Source organism: Lepidochelys kempii, chromosome 23 (assembly GCF_965140285.1).
Source record: "Lepidochelys kempii isolate rLepKem1 chromosome 23, rLepKem1.hap1, whole genome shotgun sequence".
Taxonomy (NCBI): Eukaryota; Metazoa; Chordata; order Testudines; family Cheloniidae; genus Lepidochelys; species Lepidochelys kempii.
The window spans coordinates 10010847-10032333 of NC_136402.1; positions in this window are offsets into that span (position 1 = coordinate 10010847).

Consider the following 21487-nt stretch of genomic DNA (forward strand, 5'->3'; position numbering starts at 1 on the left):
CTCTGACTAGGTACACTTGTTTTCCAGCACACAGCGATGAGGCCGCTGGCCTGCCTGCCGGCGATTTTGGAAAACCCCCACCCCACCTCTTTCCTGACTTTTTCCCCGCCACTTAACACTTGCTAAACATACAATGTTTAATCATATCAAATAAAGTTTTTAAGAGATTTGACCTATTTGAAGCAGGCCCTTCTGCTTTTAAAAAATTTTTGCAGCAAAGGCAGAGGACTAAAACTAAATGTAAACCTAAAGGGCTGCCAAGTTTTACTGAAGACTAATAAGATCAACACCTGTTTACAGGAACCTTAATGGTAAGGACATAGCAATATTACCATTCACGGTCTATTTAACACCTTTTTAACCGTTGAAATGAACTCCCTTGTTCTGTAGTGAAATAAAGAGGCCCCCTTTTAACACAAACTGGTTTAAACTGTTCAGAAGGTGTCTACACTGTCCACGTGAAATCGCTGCCGCGACAGCACTTTAAGGAGGCAGTGTCCTCGCGGCTCCAGCTCAGGAGGGTGTTTTTTCACACCCCTGAGCGGGGCAAGTTTCAGCACTGTACGTGGCAGTGTAGACAAGCCCTAATTGAACTGTGAAATTTTAAAACAGGGAACTCTCTCTAAAAACCCCCAAAATCATTTTTGTTGTCTGTCTGTCAGCCCCGGTGGGAAAAGTTCCATAAAATTTAAAAGGGCTTAAAGCCAATGGGGTTATCTATCTATCTATCTATCTATCTATCTATCTATCTATCTATCTATCTATCTATCTATCTAGTGGGAAAGGTGCTTGGGGCCCGTTTTCTTAGATAAGAATAAGGCAGTTAAAGGGGGTGGGTAGTGAGGGGAGGGGCGGGGAGGGGAGGGAGAGGGCTCTTGTTTAAAAATCTTGGGTTGATAGGATTGGTTCAGGAAAATGCCTTCTATGATGCAGCTGTAGAACAGTTTCTGATTGATGCGCCCGAGAGGCGGAGATAACCATGCTGGGGGCTGTGAGCCTTGGGAGCTCCCTCTTTTCCCGGGACGGGGGGGGGGGGGGGCAGCCGCAAGGGTAAGCTCTCTTCCCCCTCCCCGTCCACCCCCCTGCAGCTTGCTCTACTTTCCTTGCATAATGACAGGTTTCAGAGTAGCAGCCGTGTTAGTCTGTATTGGCAAAAAGAAAAGGAGGACTTGTGGCACCTTAGAGATTAACACATTTATTTGAGCATAAGCTTTCGTGAGCTATAGCTCACTTCATCGGATGCTCACGAAAGCTAATGCTCAGATAAATTTGTTAGTCTCGAAGGTGCCACAAGGACTCCTCTTCTTTATACTTTCCTTGTCTCACCAACCAAAAAGGATCTTTTCCTGTTTTCTATACTCTCCTTCTCTAACTAAGCAAAAAAAGGATCTTTCTCTCTTTTGCACAGCTCTGTGTTCTGCTTACTAAGAAAAAAGGATCTTTCTCTCTCTTTCTGTTTTCTGTATTTTACACAGCCCTGTGTCACTGACATAGGATCTCTAGCTCATTTTTCGGCCGTGTGATTTCTTTCACCCGACCTTCTCAACCTTCCTTTTTCCTCTTTTCTTTAATGAGCCTTTGCTTTTTAAAATTTATTTCAATTTTTTGACTCTTATTATTTTTTAGACCCAACAAAAATAACCTTTTACCATGTTCTTACTAATCTATAAAAAACACTCCTCTCTCTTGTTGCTTTCTATAGTTTCCCCTCTTCCTTCTATTTAAAAGAACCTTTCTTTCCTTTTTTCTTCTAAGGCTAAGCAATTTTTCTTTTGTTAAAACTCCTTTCCTTTAAGGCCTCTGTCGCGAGGGTCGCGAGGGGGCATGGTCTCCTGCCCTGACAGCCTGGGAGGGAGCCGCGAACGCCCCCTGGTGGGCAGAACTGGGACACCCATGGCAGCAGAGGGGCGGGGCTGGAAGCTGCACTATAAAAGGCCGGCCCTCCAGCTGAGCAGCACGTCTCTTCCCTGCTGCGGAAGGACAGAGCTAATGGAGAGCGCTATCCTGACAGAGACCCAGAGAGGATGCCAGACGCCGGGGAAGCCGAGGAGCTGGTGGGGCTGCCACTCACCGTCCTCCCCTAGAGCTCGCTGTTGCCAGCGGGGAAAGGGCTGGGGGGGAGTCCTCCTCTCTGGCCCCTATCCCGGAGCAGCTCGCCTGCACCCCAAACTCATCCCCAGCCCTGCCCCACCCCAGAGCCCACACCCCCAGCCAGAGCTTTCACCTCCCTACCGCACCCTCAACCCTCGCTCTGAGCCCCTCCAACACCCCAAACACCTTATCCCCAGTCCTAGCCAGAGCCCTCATCCCCCCCACACCCCAACCCTCTGCCCCAGCCCTGAGCCCCCTCCAACACCACAGAGCCCTCATCCCCCCACACCCCAACCCTCTGCCCCAGCCCTGAGCCCCCTCCAACACCACAAACCCCTCATCTCCAGCCCGAGACAGAGCCCTCATCCCCCCACATCCCAACCCTCTGCCCCAGCCCTGAGCCCCTTCCAACACTACAAACCCCTCATCTCCAGCCCTAGACAGAGCCCTCATCCCCCTGAACTCCAACCCTCTGCCCCTGCCCTGAGCCCCCTCCAACACCACAAACCCCTCATCTCCAGCCCTAGACAGAGCCCTCATCCCCCTGAACTCCAACCCTCTGCCTCAGCCCTGAGCCTCTCTCACCCCTCAAACCCCCCAGCCCCAGACAGAGCCCTGACCCCCTACACCCCTACTCTTGGCCTGAGCCCCTCCCAAACCCCTCAGTCCTGCACCCCCTCCCTCTGCACCTCCTCCAATCCCCAAACTCCCTCCCAGAGCCTGGACCCCAATACTCTGCCTAAACCTAGGGCCTGCACCCCAGACATCCTTCCCCACCCAAACTCCTTCCCGGAGCCCTGGGCAGGTGGGGGGCAAAGTAGGGGCGGGTTCTGGGCACCACCAAAATTTCTACAAACCTGCCACCCCTGAACCCATGTACACACGGAATGGGCTTGTAGCAAGGAGCCCAGGGCAGCCGAATTGGGTTCAGCTGTGTTATTGACTACAAGCCGTCCAGCGTGTTGCGGTCAGATTTTCCCCACTGACGCAGTGGCGGACCGCTCCACAGCTGTTAGAGCCCTGGGCGGGGACGCAGTGGAGCGAGAGGGCCTGGGTTCCCAGACCACCAGCACCCCACCGTCAGGAGTAGCAGCCTCCCCACTTGGTTGTCAGGAGGCCTGATTGGTCTGGCACCCGCCTGAATCAGGACGCCAGACGGTTGTGCTGACTCTCCCACCAGACAGCTAACCTCCCCTAGACGGCGACAGCTCTGCCGGACTGTAGGCCAGAGCCCCCCTACTTGATTGCTGCCCTGCCCTGATCAAGGGCCAGACAAATGGACCTTCTGCTGCTCTGCCTGCCAGACTGTAGGCCAGAGCCCCTACTCGAGAGCAGCCCTGCCCTGAATGAAGTCCCCGGGCAAACAGACTCTTGACCGTTGGTCGACCTGACTGCAGGCCAGAACCATGAACACTGAGCTATTTCCCCTGAACCAAGGTACCCCGGAAGTATCGTAGCCAGGGGCAGGGTCTCCCGCCCAGACGGACGGGGAGGGAGCCGCGAACCCCCTACAGCCTCTCTTTCTACTTGTTCATACTTTTTCTCGAAATATGTCAAAACACAGCACGCTGTTAGGCCCTGAGCGGGGACGCAGTGCAGCGGGAGGGCCTGGGTTCCCCTATCCCCGCCACCCCCCCGTCAGGAGTGGCAGCCTCCCACTGTGGTTGTCAGGAGGCCTTCTGCTGCTCTGGCTGCCTGACTGTAGCACAAGCACCCAACCTTCCCCCGGCCAGACACAGAAAAATAATCCAAAATAAAGGTTCAAAAGGGCCGATGGTGCCAAAAATATACAGGACCGGAAATGGGGACGGAGGGCGGGACGTAAACGCTACACGGGGCATGGAAACCTGTCAAAAAGTACATGGTGATAAAAGCTATTGAGCGGTTAACTACTCACGTGGCTGGGCAGGGCAGGCGGCCAATGGGGAGGAAGCCATGGTCCGGCATGATGTGTTCCACCCTCCTCCAGGCGGGCTCTGGTGCACCAAACCCCCAGAGTAGGGAGGCTGGCTTTTACTAGGGCAGCTGGGCAGCTTCAATGACTGGGCTCTCCCTCGTACACATCAGTCTCATCCTGTGCAAGAGTGTCCGTAGGCTGGCGCGGGCTGGACGGTGTTTCTTGCAGGCATTGAGGATGAGCATGGTCTGCGAAGCCAGGCACCTGACGGAGGACTTGCTGTCCTGCTGCAAGCCTTTCAGGACTAAGATTGAAAGGAAGGAAATGGAGATCAGAGCCATGGTGCTCTGGAAAGCCCTGGCAAACCAAGCCAGCGCTGTACCTCTTGGCCCGCGACAAGGCTGGGAGGCGGGAGGCAGGGGACTAACAGGAACAACCACCAACCCTCACTAAACATCCCCGCTGCCCTTCACAGCTGGGGGAGCCCCCAGACACAGGCAAGAAGTCACAATGAACCCCATTCACTCACTATTTCTAGGACTGCCCCACCCCTGCAGTATCTGTTGGCCTCATCCCTGCCTGTATTTATGCTCCCCCTTTCCCCCAGTGCACAGGTGGGCACTTAAGCCCAGAGAGGGGAGATTCACAAAGGGGACTTGGGCATTGTTAGGCTACGCCTAACTTCCGGTGCCCTGCTGCCCTCCAGGAAATGCTGAGGAGGGAGCTCAGCCATTCTCTAGCTCTGGTTGGGGCCCAGCTGTGAACCTGCTCTGGGAGTGAGGAGCCTGAGCTATGTCACCCCCCCTCCCCCTTTTCCCCAACAAATGTGGAGGAGACGCTGCTCTGCCCTGCGCTGGCCCAGGGGTCCGGGCACGCAGCAGGGAGGTAGATGACCGGACGTCACCTCAGTCTCCTTTGGAGCAGTGGCTTGACACCAGGCACCCCACCTGGAGGTGACTGCAACAAACCCTGGGCTAGTGAGTGCAAGCGGGGGAGGCAGGACCCCACCTTTGCTGTGTTGGGGGTGGGGGGCAATCGTCTGCGAAGGCCAGCCAGCTCAGGCCCAGTTTGGGGATTTGCCAGGCCACAGCTCTGAGGTCAGGGTAAGTGCCTGGGCACATGCCAACCAGCAGACACCACAGGGTGAGGGGGAAGCTGATCAGGGGTTTGGGGATCTACAGTTTGCAACCCTTTATGGCTCTTGCCCAAGATCACATTGCTGGCGTCGGAGATTGAACCCAGCCCGCGGCCCTGGGCCATTCGTCCCTCTAGCGCTCAGTGCTCAAAGCAGACACCGCTCACCGTTGCAGATGGCCTCCAACTTCTCCTGGCTCTGCTGGTCCAGCTGCCGGGCAGTGAGCCCTACACACACAAACAGCTCGTCACATCCCTGCGTCCCCAGCGAGGGTGTCAAAGCGTCTGTCACCCTCCAAGCAGTGGGGCTTTCCCCTGCCCCTCGCTGTCCAGGACGCACTCCTGAGTCCCCAGGGGGAAGGGCGAGGCCCCAGGGATGGCTGTGGGGCTGGCTGCCAAAGGAGAGCATAGCGCCTTGAGGTTCCGCTACCAAGAGCCCATGGCGGGGTGGGGGAGGGGGGATGGGGACTGCATGGGGAGCAGTGGGGTTCGAGGGGCCCATCAGCCGATCAGGGCAGTTTGGGGTGAGCTTGCTCCTGCGGGTTTCTGACACCCCTGAGCCTTCATTCGGCAATCAGGAGCCCAGGGGTTACTTCTCGCTGCCGGCAGGGACTGAGGAGAGCCTGGGACTGGATCCAGCCCCTCTGCTTAAGGGACCCCTCTGCTCTGTGGTTACCTAGAAACCTGATGGCCGCTTCTCTAATGGGAGCCTGCGGGTTTTCCACAAAGGCCATGGCCTGGCAGAGGAAGGTTTCTGCCCTCCCCTTGTAGCACGCCACCTAGGAGCCAGAACAAGAGAGCACAAGGTTATTAAAGGCCTTTCCATCCTGCAGGCCAGGTTCCAGATCTGTGGAGTGTCCTGCTTTCAGCCCTCCTTCCTGTGCCGGGGGGATCACGCAGAGGGACTACAGCCAGGGCCAGGTGTGGTCCCGGGGCTGGGGCTCGGTGTGGGCACGGAGCCGGGCAATGGAGGGCTCCCTCACCAGGCAGTCACAGCCTCGCCAAAGCTCCTTTTTCTTGACAAGGGCACTGAGCTGGCTCCACCTTAGGAATTTCACCGCACTCCTGAGGGTGTCCCAACACACCTGCAAAACAAGAGGGGCCGGGGCGAGCCGACAACGGTTATGGGAGCTGGAAGCCAGGGCTGTCCCTCGGCAGACGCGCCTGCATAGGGCACCATGAAATTTGGGGCACCAAATTGCCCCAAATTTCATGGTGTCACTAGGCGGCTGCATGCTGCACATGCAGCAGCCCCAGCCCCAGTGACCCGCCCTATATCTTGGCCAGCCCCGCCGCGGGCTGCGCCCACTAGAAAGGGCAGGACCATCCTTGCGGGGGGCCCAGACAACTCCCTCCGCCCTGCCTCTTCCCCTTCCCCCCTGCTCCATCCCCAGCCCGCCCCCATTCCACCTCTTCTCCGCAAGCCTCTTCCCCCAGCGACCCCACACTCACCGGGACTGGCAGGAAGTGGAGTAACCTGGTCCCAGCCCGCTCTCCTCCAAAACGATTGCCCCCCGCACTCACCGGCGGTGGGAAGCGGAGTGCCACGGCTGGGAGCTGGCAGAGTAGAGCGGGCTGGGGCCAGGCTGCTCCGCTTCCCGCTGCTGTCAGTGAGTGTGTGTGTGGGAGGGATCCCTTTCCCCAAACCCCCTCCCTCGAGCCACACGGCTGGAGCCGGGGCGAGGGAAGCAGAGCGGGCTACTCCCAGCTCTCCGCTAATCCCCCAGGCCACTCTGGGCCTGTGGGCCCCCCAAATGTGGCCCCACACAGCTCCTGCCTCCCAGACCCTGGTGGGGGGGAGGGGGAGGCCTGGGACCCCACACAGCCCCACTGCCGGGGGGCTGGATAGGACACCCAAATGGCTAGGGACAGCCCAGCTGGAAGCCACTAACATAGTTACTGGAGACCGTGTGTGCTGAACGGTTCCCGGCCCGCGGCTGCTCGCGGAAGGGCGGAGGTGTGGCTAAGGCCATGGCTGGAGACCTGACTCAATTCCCAGCTCTTCCTGCAGGAACTCAGGCAAGTTGCTTCGGCCCAGGGCTACAAAGGGATTTAGGTGCCTAATGCCCATGGGCATTCAATACTTTTGAGGCACTAGGCCTCACACTGTGCCTTAGTTCCCCACCTCATGGGGGTAGGAGGGTGAATTCATTACTGCTGGGGGCATTTGGCTCCCAATTGATGGGGGCCATGAGAGCGAGCGTGTGCACAGGCACCTGGGGCGGGGCGGAGGGGGGGCTTGGGCATGTCACGGCTAGTAAGAGCTGTCCGGGCTGCTTGGCCAAGGGCACATTGGGTCTTGGGCACCATCCGGAGGCTGGGTAGCTCTGCTCCTGGTAGGGACCATGGCCAGGGTTGTGCTCTTCCCACCAGCACAGCCAGGGGAATGTGCGGAGGCCAGTGGCTGTAGGAGTGGTGAGCTGACCCCTCCGCCCACCCATTCTCTCAGCCTGGCTGCGGGGGGGGAGTGTTGGCCTCAGAGGAGGCAGGGAAGACTCAGCAGTTGGGTGGGGCGCCATGGTCATGGCGCTACTGGACTCAACGTTGAAGTGGTTTTGAGCACGTGATTGTCACAGCACTGAGCACCTGCCCTCTGCCGGCCAGACCTTTTAAAGGGGGGTGTCACATGTTGGCTCCCCCCAACAAATTCCTGGTCACTCTGTAACGATCTCAGCTGCAGGCTCCAGCTCTTGGCCTCACCTGGGACACATTGGGACGCTCATCGTGCAGGAGGAGGAGCAGCGGGACCAGGCTGCGGAGGACGTGCTCCTTCATCTTCCTCCTGCTGGGCCCCCTTACAAGCTCCAGCAGGTGTTTAAAGAGGGTGATGGAGAGCACCCGGAGTTTGCTGGACTCCTGCAAGAGAGGATGTGGGGAGGAGACGCTGTGACGGTCGTGCCCACCCAGCTGGGTGAGTGCTCACTGTGACAGAGATGTCTGCCCTGCAGGGGGTATTGCTAACTCACCCCCAGTCTTACAGGCACAGCTGGGGGCCGCAGTCCCATAGGCATAGCGCCATTGAAGGCAATAGAGATTCAGGTTTCCACCAGCTGAGGGGCTGGCCTGGTAACTTCTTGGCCAGAGAGAGCAGTAAGGTGGGGTGAGACAGCCCCTGGGATCTCACAGCCAGCTCTGGGCACACTGACATCAGCACCCGCCTGTCAAGCCAAGGGGAAACACTCAGGGCAGAGCAGCATCAGGACAGGGGCGGCAGAGAGGGAGCGATGAGGAAAGATTCAAAGAGCGAAGGGATGTGAGTACTTTGTCCTCCTGTTTTGCGTGCCCGACTCATACTGGTGCTGACCCACAGCGACCCTCTAGCGAGGCCAAGGGGGCCAGGCATGGGGGGCAAATTCCTACACTGGTGTTTGTTCGGGCCACGCACAGGGACCTGGGGGGGATTTAACCAGGACCAAGGGGTGGTAAATGTGCAGGAGCTCCCAGATAGGGGGCCTTGGAAGCCATGACTGGAAACCACCCAGCCTCCAGGGTCTTGGGCTTCGGCAAGGGCTGCCCCACTCCTACACATGGGTTTCTTGTTAACTCAGGGTCGGCCCCACTTGGTCACATGATGCCCCCTCGCTGCATGGCAGCTGGCAGAGCCGGACCAGTCCAGTGACCTGGGAGGCCGGGCGAGCTGTGCCCAGCAGGGAGAACCAGGAGCAATAGCTGGGGGCTGTAGGGAGGGGCCACTGCTTTCTGGGAGGTGAGGCTGAGGGTAAGGGGGGACAGCCTGTGGGGGGCGGGTTGACTTGAGCTGTTCTGAGAGTGGCTGAACCTTTAAATGGTGCCCCCCCAATCAGCAGTTACATGTCGCCTCTGGGCACCAGGTTCTAGAGCAGGCAGTTCTCTGAGTGACGTCTGTTGTAAAAGTGGTCATAAGTTCTTTTAGTCTGTTTATCTGATTTGGCTGCGCTCTCCTGTCTGGCCACTTTGGAGACAGGCTCTTGGAACAGTAGTTCTCAGTTGTCTTTCCATCAGGAGCGGGTTCTGGACTAGATGCAGGAGCTGCTCTTGGTGTTGATCTTTAGCTGGGCCTGTGCCACTGCTAAATAAAGAGCGGCCGGGTCCCAGCAGAGTTCGGGAGGGCTGAGGGTAGGATTTAGAGTTGTGAGAGCTGGGGAGGTGGGTGTTCCCTCCAGGAGCCCCACTGGGGCGTTACCCCTGGAAGGCAGTCATGGATGGGTCCCTTTCTCCCGCCCACTTTGCTGGCTCTCGCCGTGCAGTGGGGGACTGAACATCAGTCTGGTGAACAAGCTGGCGGGGGCTCGTTTGTGGTTACAAAAGGCCTGGGGAGAACTAGCCCCTCCTTTGATGCTGCCCTGCCATGAGAACGAAGGGGAGAGGAAAGGGCGGTAGCTGCAGAACCTACAGATGGAGCCGTTTCCTTATGGAGCTGACAGACCAGCTGTGGGATTCCTGGCCAGGGAGGGGAGGGGCAGGATTTTCACCAGGGTACCATCACTTGTTACCCTGGAAGCCAGCAGGAGCATTGCGGCCCCCTGTGCTGCAGACTCCCCCTCGCTGCATGCAGGCTCAGTAATGCATGTTCTTCCCTCAAGGGGAGCCTCGTCCCCAGGCTGCCCTGATCCTTGTCAGCAGGCCTGCAGGACACCAGGGTTCCCACCCTTACTGCCATTTGCTCTGATGGAGAATGGGGTAGCAGAGGAAGGCGGGAATGGGGTCACATCATTTACGACAATCCTTTTTCTGGCTAGGGCCATAGCATAGGTCCCGCTAGCCCACCCGCCAGCCCCCATTCACACGTCTGTGGCTTGAAGGGTCTCCCGCGGGCCGCCAGGCCTTACATCATGAAAGAACGGCAGGAGTTTCTCAGCCACTCGCACAGCCACGGGGCTGGCGCTCTGCCTGTCCATGCCGGTGAGGATGTCTCTCAGCACGGTGATGGCGTTGGAGATGATGTCCCTGTCTGCCCCGTGTAGCTGCTCCACGACGACTGGCAGTTGATGCTGGAGTTTCCCCACCTGTGTGAAAGGAGGAGCTGCTTTACGAAACACCCTCCGGTGACCCAACAAGCCATTTCCAAAACATCGTCTGCCTCCCCTGCAGACAGAGCCACGGGAACTAGGAGTGCAGGGGGTGCTGCAGCACTCCAAGGTTTTTCGCGGGGCTCTGCTCCTGGCCCCACACACAAGGTCCCAGCTGCCAGCCCTGCGCCAACTCCCAGCTGTGGCCCCAGCCTCGGCCCCCTTGCCCCATCCATCTCCCGCCCCCCTGGAGCCATGGCCCTGCTCCTGACCCCAGCTCTAGGGGTGGTGGGGTGTGTGGACAGGTGTAAGGGGGTGCTCAGCACCTCCACTATAAAAAGTCTTCTAGCGCCCCGCCTCCAGATGACATGTTAGAGCCTCAAAGCCCTTGCACAGCCCCAGGTAGGATCGCAGGCAGCGGAGCCGGCTACCTGCAACATAAGCAGCTGCTTCCTTGTACCCCCGATCTCAGGGGGTGGTATTTATTAGCAGGTATCATCTGTGGAAACTTCTCTGCACAACACCTTGACCCCAAACAAATCAAGTGTATTATTGTTAGAAGGGTTAGAATAGCACCTCCAGTGCCTATCTGCAATCAGGGCGTGTGCTGGGAGCTTTCCAAGCACAGAAAGAGACATTCCCTGGCCTAGAGCTTACAGGCCAGACACACAAAGGAAGGATTTCTATCCCCGTTGTACAGACATGGAACTCAGGCCCAGAGAGGCGACGTGACTCACCCATGGTCACCCAGGGAGTCTGGCAGAGCCCAAAACTGAACTTGGGTTCTCCTGAGTCCCGGGCCTTACAGCCCAGCCTCGGCGAGGGAGCCGATTTTGTACACGACTTCTAGGGTTGGTCTGTTACTAAAAGCCAGATTCAATCATTTCTGTGTTTGGCTTTTGAACTGTTCAAAGACAGCCCCACAAAACCTCAACCGGGATGAGGGGAAAAAGTGTCCAATACAGACTTACCGGTTTCAGAAGGAAAAATAAAACACAAGCAAGTGAAAACCAGGCTGAGGACATGGAACAATGGGAATGGTGGATAACAAAGAGAATTACAGTCATGCCCTCTCCATGTCTGATCGATTCATCGTCCGGCTTTAATAAACCGGACTGACCTGCTATTCTCAGGGTAAGTAAATTATCATTAGGGAGAGTTGCCTTCAGATGGTCTCCTCTTTGACCAGGCTGCCAGATCTGTGTATTTAAGTCCCAAGGGTTTTCTCTGCCTTCACTATACCGTGTCTATCACACTTGGTATGAGGTCTGAGCAGCAAAAGGCCTTTCTCGAGCTCTTCAGAGGAGCGAGTGCTGCGGGACAGAGCTGTGACGTCAACAGTTAAAACCTACGAGGCTCAAAAAGGGGATTCGTAGGAAAAAATGGTTCCACTTGAAGCAAAATGGCTCTGTCCGGGCGTCCCGGATCACTGGTGTCACCAGCATTCCCTGGAGGTCTAGAGTCCACAGCTCTACTGCTACTCTAGTGCTAGGGATCTTTGGATCACACACGCAGAGATGTACTCTGCAGGAGCCAGGCCCTGCCCTGCAGAACAACAGACAAAAGCCAGGCAGGGACTTGCCCAAGGTCACCCAGCAGGTCAGTGGCAGAGCCAGGAAGAGAAACCAGGGCTCCTGACTCCAGGCCAGGGCCAGGTCCCCTGGGAAGCTTTCAATGACTCCAGCCCTGCATCAGCTCCCTGATGAAGGAGTTGCCAAGACTTTGAAGGAAAGAGCTCATATTCAGAGGGATCATGGTAAATTGGAGGACTGGGCTATAGACAACAAAATGAAACTCACCAAAGACAAAATTGAGGTGCTACATTTAGAGAAGAAAAAGCAAATGCACAGAAACAGAATGGGGGATAACCGGTTGTACTGCTGAGAAGGATCTGGGAGCTGCAGTGGATCACAGCCTCAGCATGAGGCAGCAAAGCGATGGTGTTGCAAAGAAAAAAAAAAGAAAAAGAAAAAAAAAAGCAAATGCAATCTTAGGTTGCATTAACAGAGGTATAGCCTGCAAGTCATGGGAGGTGATAGTACCACTCTACTCTAACCTGAGGGTTAGTCCTCAGCTGGAGTAAGGTGTCCACTTTTGGTCACCAATGTCTACAAAAGATGTGGAGAAACTGTAATGGATCCAGAGGCGAGTGACAAAGATGATCCGAGGGATGGAACACAAGCCATACGAGCAAAGGTTGAAGGAACTGGCTATGTTTAGTTTGGAAAAGAGGAGATTAAGGGGAGACGTGCTAATGGTCTTCAGATTCTTTGAAGGCTGCCAAAAAAAAGATGGCGAAAAATTGTTCTCTCTTGCCACAGAGGGCAGGACAAGAGGGGATGGGTTCAAACGACAGCACTGCAGATTTAGATTAAATCTCAGGAAAACCTTCCTAACTGTAAGAAGAGTAGGACAATGGGACAGACGACTAGGGAGCTTGTGGAAGCCCCTTTGCTGGAGGTTTATAGAAGGAGGCTGGAGCCATCTGTCTGGGCTGGGACAGACACAACAAATCCTGCATCTTGGCAGGGGGCTGGACAAGCTGACCTTGCGATCCCTTCTCACCCTGCGGTTCTATGAGAGGTGTCCCAGAGCACCAGGAGAGGGTTTCGGCGTGTTCTGCCTCGACTATAGCGCTGGCTAGAGTCACGCTCTCTCTCTTCGGCCCAATGGCGATACCCAGTGGGAGACAGAGAGACACCCTCAGGCCACGGTGGGGACACACGGCGCTCCTTCCCTTGCTGCAGGGGCTGGAACTTACGGCCAAGGGGGTGACGCCAGCCTCTCGCTGAGAGATGTCGTGATGCTGGCGCAGCGGCCGCTCCTGCAGCCTGTCGAGCAGCTCCCGTAGGACCTTTTCTGCGGTCTTGGGGTGGGATGTCAGCACCCTCCACATCTCCACAGAAACGCTGCAAAGGGAGAGAGCCGATTTCACCTGGCCAGAGCCCTGCCAGCCTCCTGCACCCACCGCCACCCGCACCCTGCTGGGTCTCCCGCCCCCGCCCGGCCCTTTGTTGCCCTCCTGCTGCAGCAAGGGCCCCCACTGCCTGGCACGGGCTGAATGGGGGCCGGGTCTGAGTGTCAGCCCCGGGGGAGGCCGAGGGCTGCCATATGGGGTTTTGCAGGCTGGCCTGTCTCCACGGCATGTCAGCCTGCAAAACCCTCCAGAACAAGCAGAAGCTCTGCAGGGAGCAGGAGGTCTCTGGAAGGTTCTGCACGCCCCTGTCCCTGGCAGCGGGACCAGTCCGGGGGACCTGGAGCGCAAGCGGCAGCAGCCCCAGCCCCGTACCTGTCACATGACAGCGAGCAGCCCAGCAGGGTTGTGACCACCTCCTCGCTGTACTGGTCGCCCAGCACGACAAGGGCCTTGAGCAGCTGCTGCTGGGCCAGCGGCTCGCTGATGGAGTCCAGGTTGTGGTACACGCTCGTCACAGCCTCCGACACCTGGAAGGGAAGTGGGGAGATGGGAGCCTTGGCTTCCTCGCGCTGCTATTGATCTGGGGTGCCAGGGACCTGCCGCACCTGAGAGCCATCTGCCCTCCCACATCCTCTTCTCCAGCTCCAGGCCTAGAATACAGGGCCAATTCCCGGCCTATCGATTCATAGACTGCAAGACCACAAGCGGCCATGGAGATCACCCAGACTGACCCCCCGCATTGCACAGGACCTGCCCCGCAGTAATGCCGAGTGCCCAGAGACAGAGTCTCCCACAGATGGGCTCCCCCAGCAGGCTGTTCTCACTGCAGCTCTTACCCTCTCCAAGCTTGGGCTGGGGACCCACAGGATCACATGCAGCACGTGCCTGGCTGCCACCGAGTCATGGACGCTGGTGTCTCTCATGCCCTCGATAGCAGTGAGGAGGACGTCCATGCGCTCGGATGGGTTGAAGTACTTCCCAAACATCTGAAACAAACCTGCCAGTGAAACCCCTTTTGCTGCCCAGTGCGGTTCCAGTTGGACCGAGCAGCCAGGACTGGCCCAGCCAGGAGTGCAGGCAAAGCCCGCTCTGCCGGGACAGGGCTGGGTTACTGCACCTGGGACGCACAGCACCCAGCCAGCAATCAGGAGCTGTCGTGCATGGCACAGGCCAGCGTGGCAGTGCACGGGGGCACAATACTGCACAGCACGGATACACTCTCTAGTGCTCAGCAGGGGCTGGCAATGGTGCGTGGACGCAATGATGCCTTGGAGAGCATTAATCTCTGGGGAAGCTCCCACCACACCTGACAAGGAGCTGGGATCAGGTTTGGATGAGACCCAGTGCATCTTGGGATGTGGCATGGAGGGAGGCATATTGGCCCGCAATAGTAGAAGCCTTGCCAGCAGATTGAGGGAAGTGATTATTCCCCTCTATTTGGCACTGGTGAGGTCACATCTGGCCCCCCACAAGAGAAAGGATGTGGACAAATCGGAGAGAGTCCAGCAGAGCAAAACGAAAATGATTAGCGGGCTGAAGCACATGAATTATGAGGAGAGACTGAGGGAAGTGGGCTGATTTAGTCTGCAGAAGAGAAGAATGAGGGGGGATTTGATAGCAGCCTTCAACTACCTGAAGGGGGTCTCCAAAGATGCTTGAGCTCGGCTGTTCTCAGTGGTGGCAGGTGACAGAACAAGCATCAATGGTCTCAAGTTGCAGTGGGGGAGGTCCAGGTTGGATATGAGGAAACACTATTTCACTAGGAGGGTGGTGAAGCACTGGAAAGGATTACCTAGGGAGGTGGGGAATCTCCATCCGTCGAGATTTTTAAGGTCAGGCTTGACAAAGCCCTGGCTGGGATGATTTAGTTGGGGTTGGATTAGATACCTCCTGAGGTCTATGATTCTGTGAGGTGGAGTGGGCCATAGGCAGGGCTCCGGCCCAGCTGGATGGGGTCAGTCACACGCCTGGGTCTCTCCCTTCCCCCTGACTCCTAGGGTCTTAATTTCTGTCTCCTGATAACTCTGGGCACAACAATCCCAGGAAGCATTGAAAGTAGTTACCATGGCGATATTGCTGGTGTTGGTGAACCAGGTGACCCAGAAGGTGTTCTCCGCTCGCCACTCCCTGAAGACCTGCAGATACTCTGCACTCTGCTTTGCCAGCGTCGTGCCTGAACCAGGGAGGGGAAACAGACAGCAGGCAATATAAATCAGAGGTTAGCTTTGGAAACGGGAGTTTTGCAAGGAAGTTTAGAGACAAGTACATCTAAGAAACATACTGTAAATTCAGGCCAATAAACTCCCCCTCCCTCCCCAACAAAACTAAACAAACTAACCCCCGTGGAAGAGTAAAAATAAACCAGGCAGAAGTGCAGCAGCAGTGTGAGGGTCTCCAGTTGATTGCACTGAACGCAGCATGTAGGATTCCCAGCCCTGTGGGCAGGTAGCACATCTGGGCATTTGGCCCAAGGAGCTACTGCCCTCGGAGACCAGGAGGCCAGAGGATCTGAACTGGTGGAGCCAAGGGAGACAGCGAGGTACAGAGAGGAGACTTTTAGGGATGCAGTAGAGTGGTCCCACCCCCAGTCTGACAGCCTCTGTGCTGCTGAGGAGGGTGAAAGTTTCTGGGAAGGAGAACATCGAGCTGGAGCAGAGGGAGACGATCCCATAGTTGGGACCCACCTGCCAGATGAAGTCAGGATATCCTCTCACACTGAGGCTGCCCCTCCTGAGGTGGGAAGCCCAGTTACAAAGAAAAGCCAGGTAATAGTAATGGGGGATTCAATCAATAGACATATAAGCAGTTGGGTTTGTGATGAGTGGGAGAACCGCATGGTAAATTGCCTGCCTGGTGCAAAGGTTGCAGCTCTCACGAGACATCCAAACATACTTACGTGCAGTGCTGTGGTATGTAAGCTAATGTTTAAATCGGCCTCTGTATGAGATAGCGAATGTGACAGTGAATTTTATAAAAGTCTCCAGATGTGATCCCTGACAAGCCTGACTTCAGTATCAGGCAAATTGTTGAAATGATAGGAAAGAACAGAATTATCAGACACATAGGTAAACACAATTTGTTGGGGCACAGTCAACATGGCTTTTGGAAAGGGAAATCATGCCTCACCAATCTACTAGAATTCTCTGAAAGGGGTCAACAAGAATGTGGAGAAGGGTGATCCAGTGGATATAATGTATTTGGACTTTCAGAAAGCCTTTGACAGAGTCCCCCACCAAAGGCTCTTAACCAAAGTAAGCTGTCATGGGATAAGAGGGAAGGTTCTCTCATGGGTCAGTGGTTAAAAGATAGGAAGCAAACAACAGGAATAAATGGTCAGTTTTCACAGTGGAGAGAGGTAAAGAGCGGGGCACCCCAAGGATCTGTGTTGACACCAGTCTAGTTCAACATAGTCATCAATGATCCAGAAAAAGGGGTAAACAGTGAGGTCGCAAAATTTGCAGATGATACAAAATGACTCAAGATAGTTAAATCCAAAGCAGACTGCGAAGAGCTACAAAGGGACCTCACAAAACTGGGGGGGGACTGGGCAACAAAATGGCAAATGACATTCACTATTGATAAATGCAAACTGGAAACCACAATCCCAACTATACATACACAATTATGGGGTTTAAATTACCACTCAAGAAAGAGATTTTGGAGTCATGGTGAAGAGTTCTCCGAAAACATCCACTCACTGTGCAGTGGCAGTTAAAAAAGCCAACAGAATGTTGGGAACCATTAGGAAAGGGATAGATAATAAATCAGAAAAATGTCATAATGCCTCGATACAAATCCAGTGTGCGCGCCCACACTTTGAATACCGCGTGTAGTTCTGGTCGCCCCATCTCAAAACAGATATACCAGAATTGTAAAAGGTGCAGAGAAGGTCGACAAAAATTATTAGGGGTATGGAAGAGCTTCCATATGAGGAAAGATTAAAAAGACTGGGGGCAAGTCTACACTTCAACCACTCTATCGCCATAGCTGCACCGGTGCTGTAGTGTTGAAGAGAAGATGGTCCTCTGCCAACAAGCTCTTAATCCACCTCCCGGAGAGGCGCTAGCTATGTCAGTGGGAGGGGTGCTTCTGCCAACAGGGGTGTGGATTTTTCACAGCCCTGAGCAATGGAGTGATAACAATATAGGTCTACAGTGTAGACCTGGGACCATTTAGTTTAGAAAAGAGCTTACTAAGGGGGGAGATGACAGAGGTCTATAAAATCATGACTGGGGAGGAGAAAGTGAATAGGGAAGTGTTATTTACCCCTGCACATAACACGGGAACTAGGGGTCACTTTCTGAAATTAATAGGCAGCAAGTTAAAAGCAAAGAAAAGAAGGTATCTCTGCACACAATGCACAGGCAACCTGTGGAAATTGTTGCCGTGGGATGCTGTGAAGCCTAAAAGTATAATTGGGTTCAAGATAATTAGGCCATGCAACCCCAGACTCTGCATGACCCTAAACCTCTGACTACCAGAAGTTGGGACTGGATGAGAGGGGATGGATCACTCAAAATTTCCCTTTTCAGTTCATTCTCTCTGAAGCATGAGGCACTGGCCGTTATCAGAAGACACAATACTGGGCTAGATGAACTGATCTGAGTCAGTATGTCCATTCTTATGTGAGTTATGAAGAGCAGAATATGGACAGGGGAAGCTAAAGACATCAGGGGAAACTCCATGGCTTGAAGGAATATGGATACTAAAGAGGTTTTTTTAAAAAAGTGTATTAGGAACAAAAGAAATCCTAGCAATGGTGTAGGCTCATTACTAGATGGAGACTGTTTAAAAGGATGCAGAAAAGGAAGAAGTGTTCAATAAATATGTTTCCCATGTTTGGAAACCCCATTTCAATGTATTTAGGAAAAACAAGGGTCTCCAGTGCTCTTACGTTTTTGCCACAGCATGAAGGCGTAGAGGTGGTGAAGTCCCTCCATAGCCGCTTAGCAGATCTCCTGCTCCTGCTCAGCACAGTGCAGAGTGAGACAGCCCACCAGCTGGCCCAGGACTCTGAACTCCTCTGAACTCCTCCACTCCCTGACGGAGAGAGGGAGCAAGGGGAGTCACTCGCCCCTGCAGGCCCAGCGCAGCATGTCCCCCTGGCATTGCACTAGCAACGGGCTAGAACCGGGGGAGGCAGAGCCCAGCGCAGAGAGACTGGGGACAATGAGAGCAGGAGGAGCCATGGGACCCATCACCAGGTACTGAGGGAAGCTCAGCAGGGACAGGAAGTCTGGGTAGCAAAGTCAGCAAACGTCGCCCTCGAGTGGGGACCCGGGTAAGGAATGAACTAACGTCCAGTCTCCATCTCAAGGGCAAGCTCCTAATCCCAGCCCCTTCTCCCATCCCCCTCCCTCCACTGACCTCAGGTCCAGGAGCGTGAGGTCACCTTCGACTCCTAGTCGACATTGGTGAGGCCTCATCTGGAGTACTGTGTCCAGTTTTGGGCCCAAACTTCAAGAAGGATGTGGATAAATTGGAGAGAGTCCAGCGAAGGGCAACAAAAATGATTAGGGGACTGGAACACATGAGTTATGAGGAGAGGCTGAGGGAGCTGGGATTGTTTAGCCTGCAGAAGAGAAGAATGAGGGGGGATTTGATAGCTGCTTTCAACTACCTGAAAGGGGGTTCCAAAGAGGATGGCTCTAGACTGTTCTCAATGGTAGCAGATGACAGAACGAGGAGTAATGGTCTCAAGTTGCAGTGGGGGAGGTTTAGATTGGATATTAGGAAAAACTTTTTCACTAAGAGGGTGGTGAAACACTGGAATGCGTTACCTAGGGAGGTGGTAGAATCTCCTTCCTTAGAGGTTTTTAAGGTCAGGCTTGACAAAGCCCTGGCTGGGATGATTTAACTGGGAATTGGTCCTGCTTTGAGCAGGGGGTTGGACTAGATGACCTTCTGGGGTCCCTTCCAACCCTGATATTCTATGATTCTATGATTCTATGATTCTCTGCATTCCACCTCTCTCACTCCATCCTGGAGCTCCCCACAACCCCCACTTTCTGCGCAGCACCCAGCCTGCCGGCTCTCTCCTGCCGGCTCTCTCCTGCAGCCTTGTCCTCTAGCCTCCCCCTCCTGCCAGACCTTCCCTTGCCCCTCCTGCAGCCCCTGCGCTCGCTCCCTGCTCTTCCCCACGTCGCACCAAGCCCCTTGCCCTCCTCTCCTGGGGTCTGCACGGCCTCCCCTGACCCACTCCCCATTGCTCTGGCTCCTTTGGCCCCTCCCATCCCTTTCACTGTGTCCCCTCCCACCTCCCTCCTTCTCTTCTGCTGCCCCAGCCTCTGGGGGCATATCATCCAAGCGCCCCCCTCCAGCTGCCGGAGGGGAGGCCCTGCCACAGGGGGGATGGAGCAGCTGCAGCAGCTCAATGGCCCTGAGCACCCAGAGCAGGGGGTCTTCATCTGGCAGCCTGGCAGGAGCTGATGCCAAAGCGTCCCGGGGGCAACTGACAAAGGGGGTGAAGAGACACCTCGGTTCAGAGGGTGCTCTCAGGGCGATCCTGTGTAAATCCGCTGACCCTGCGGAGCAGACTTTGGTCCTAGGGGAACAGCGGGGAGAGTCCTTGGAGATAGAATTATGGGGCTCCACCCAAGGCCCACTGGAGTCAGAGGACAGACCTGTCCACATCAGGGCTCATTAGATTGGACTCCTACCAAGGATCTTGCTGAGTCACTATTCCAGGCCCAGGTTTTCCCTGCCAGGGAGCGCTGCACCGTGAGGCTGCTCAGTGCAGTTAGGAGACGGCCAGAGTCACAGGCTGCTCACCTTGAATTTGTGTTGACAGGAGATGAATTTGGTCAGCCAGGTGATTCTTCCCACTGCCCTCAGCCGCACATGCACCTCCTTGGATGCGGTCCAGGGGAGCAGGACCTGAGAGAAACAGATTGGGACAAATTGCGAAGGAGAAGGACCAAAAAATAGCACAAGCACATAGAGTGAAAATCAGAAAGGCAAAGGCAAAAATGAGTTCTAACTGGCAAGGGACATAAAAGGCAATCAGAAGCAGCTCTGTAAATGCATTAGGAGAAAGACAAAGGAAAGTGTGGGGCCACTACTCAGCAGGGAAGCAGAGCAAATAATGGATGATACAGACAAAGCCAAGGTGTGTAATGCCTTTTTTGCTTCAGTTTTCACTAAAAAGGTTAATGGCGACTAGATGATGACCACAATATTAACAACAGGGGGGAAGAAATACAGGCCAGAGTAGGGAGAGAACAGATAGAAGACAATTTAGGTCAGTTAGATGTATTCAAGTTGGCAGAGCCTCATGATATTCACACGAGATGGAGCTAGACAAAGCAATCTCTGAACCTTTAGGAGGGCTGAAGGTCCCAGAGGACTGGAGAAGGGCAGCCACAGAGCCTATCTTTAGAAAGGGGAACAAGGAGGCCCCACGGAATTATCCACCTGTCAACCTATCTTTGGTACCCAGAAAGATTATTGAAGAAATTATTAAAGAGTTTGTAAGAACCTAGAGGAGATAATAGGGTGATAAGGAATAGCACCATGGATTTGTCCACAACAAACCATGCCAAACAAATCTAACTTCCTTCTTTGACCGGGTTACTTGCCTAGTGGATGGAGGGAGGCCATATGTGATGATGTATATCAAGTTTTGTAAGGCTTTTGACACAGTTCCACAAGACATTCTCATAAGCAAACTAAGCCAATATGATCCAGATGAGACTGCTCGAAAGTGGGCGCACAACTGATGTAAAAGCAATCCTCAAAGAGGAGTTATCACTGACTTGCTGGCAAACTGGGAGGGTGTCTGAAGTGGGGTCCCCCAGGGGTGTGCCTGGGTCCAGTACTGCTCAATATTTTCATGAAGAACTTGGTTAACAGAGAGGAGAGTATGCTTGTCAAGTTGGCGGATGACACCAAGCTGGGGAGAATTACAAGCACTTTGGAGGACAGATTAGACTTCAGAATGAGCTTGTCAAATTGGAGAGTTGGTCTGAAGTCAACAAGATGAAATTCAGTCAAAACCAATGTGACGTAACGCACTTAGGAAGGAAAACTCAAATGCATAAAAACAAAGTGAGGGATAACCGGCTAGGTGGCAGGACTGCAGAAAAGGATCTGGGGGTTAGCGTGAATCTCACACTGAATAGGAATCAAGAGTGTGATGCTGTTGTGAAAGAGGGAAATGTCATTCTGAGGTGTATTAGCTTGGAGCACTGTGTCCAGTTCTTGGCACCCCGCTTGAAGAAAGATGTGAACAAACTGGGGCCCGTCCAGAGGACAGCGACAAAAATGATCAGAGGTTTAGAAAACCTGACCTATGAAGAAAGGGTGAATGACTTGGGCATGTTTCGTCTTGAGAAGACGGAGGGGGCACCTCCTAACACTCTTCCAATACGTTAAGGGCTGTTTCACAGAGGATGGTGACTAATTGTTCTCCACGTCCTCTGAAGGTAGGACAAGAAGTAATGGGCTTAATCTGCAGCAAGG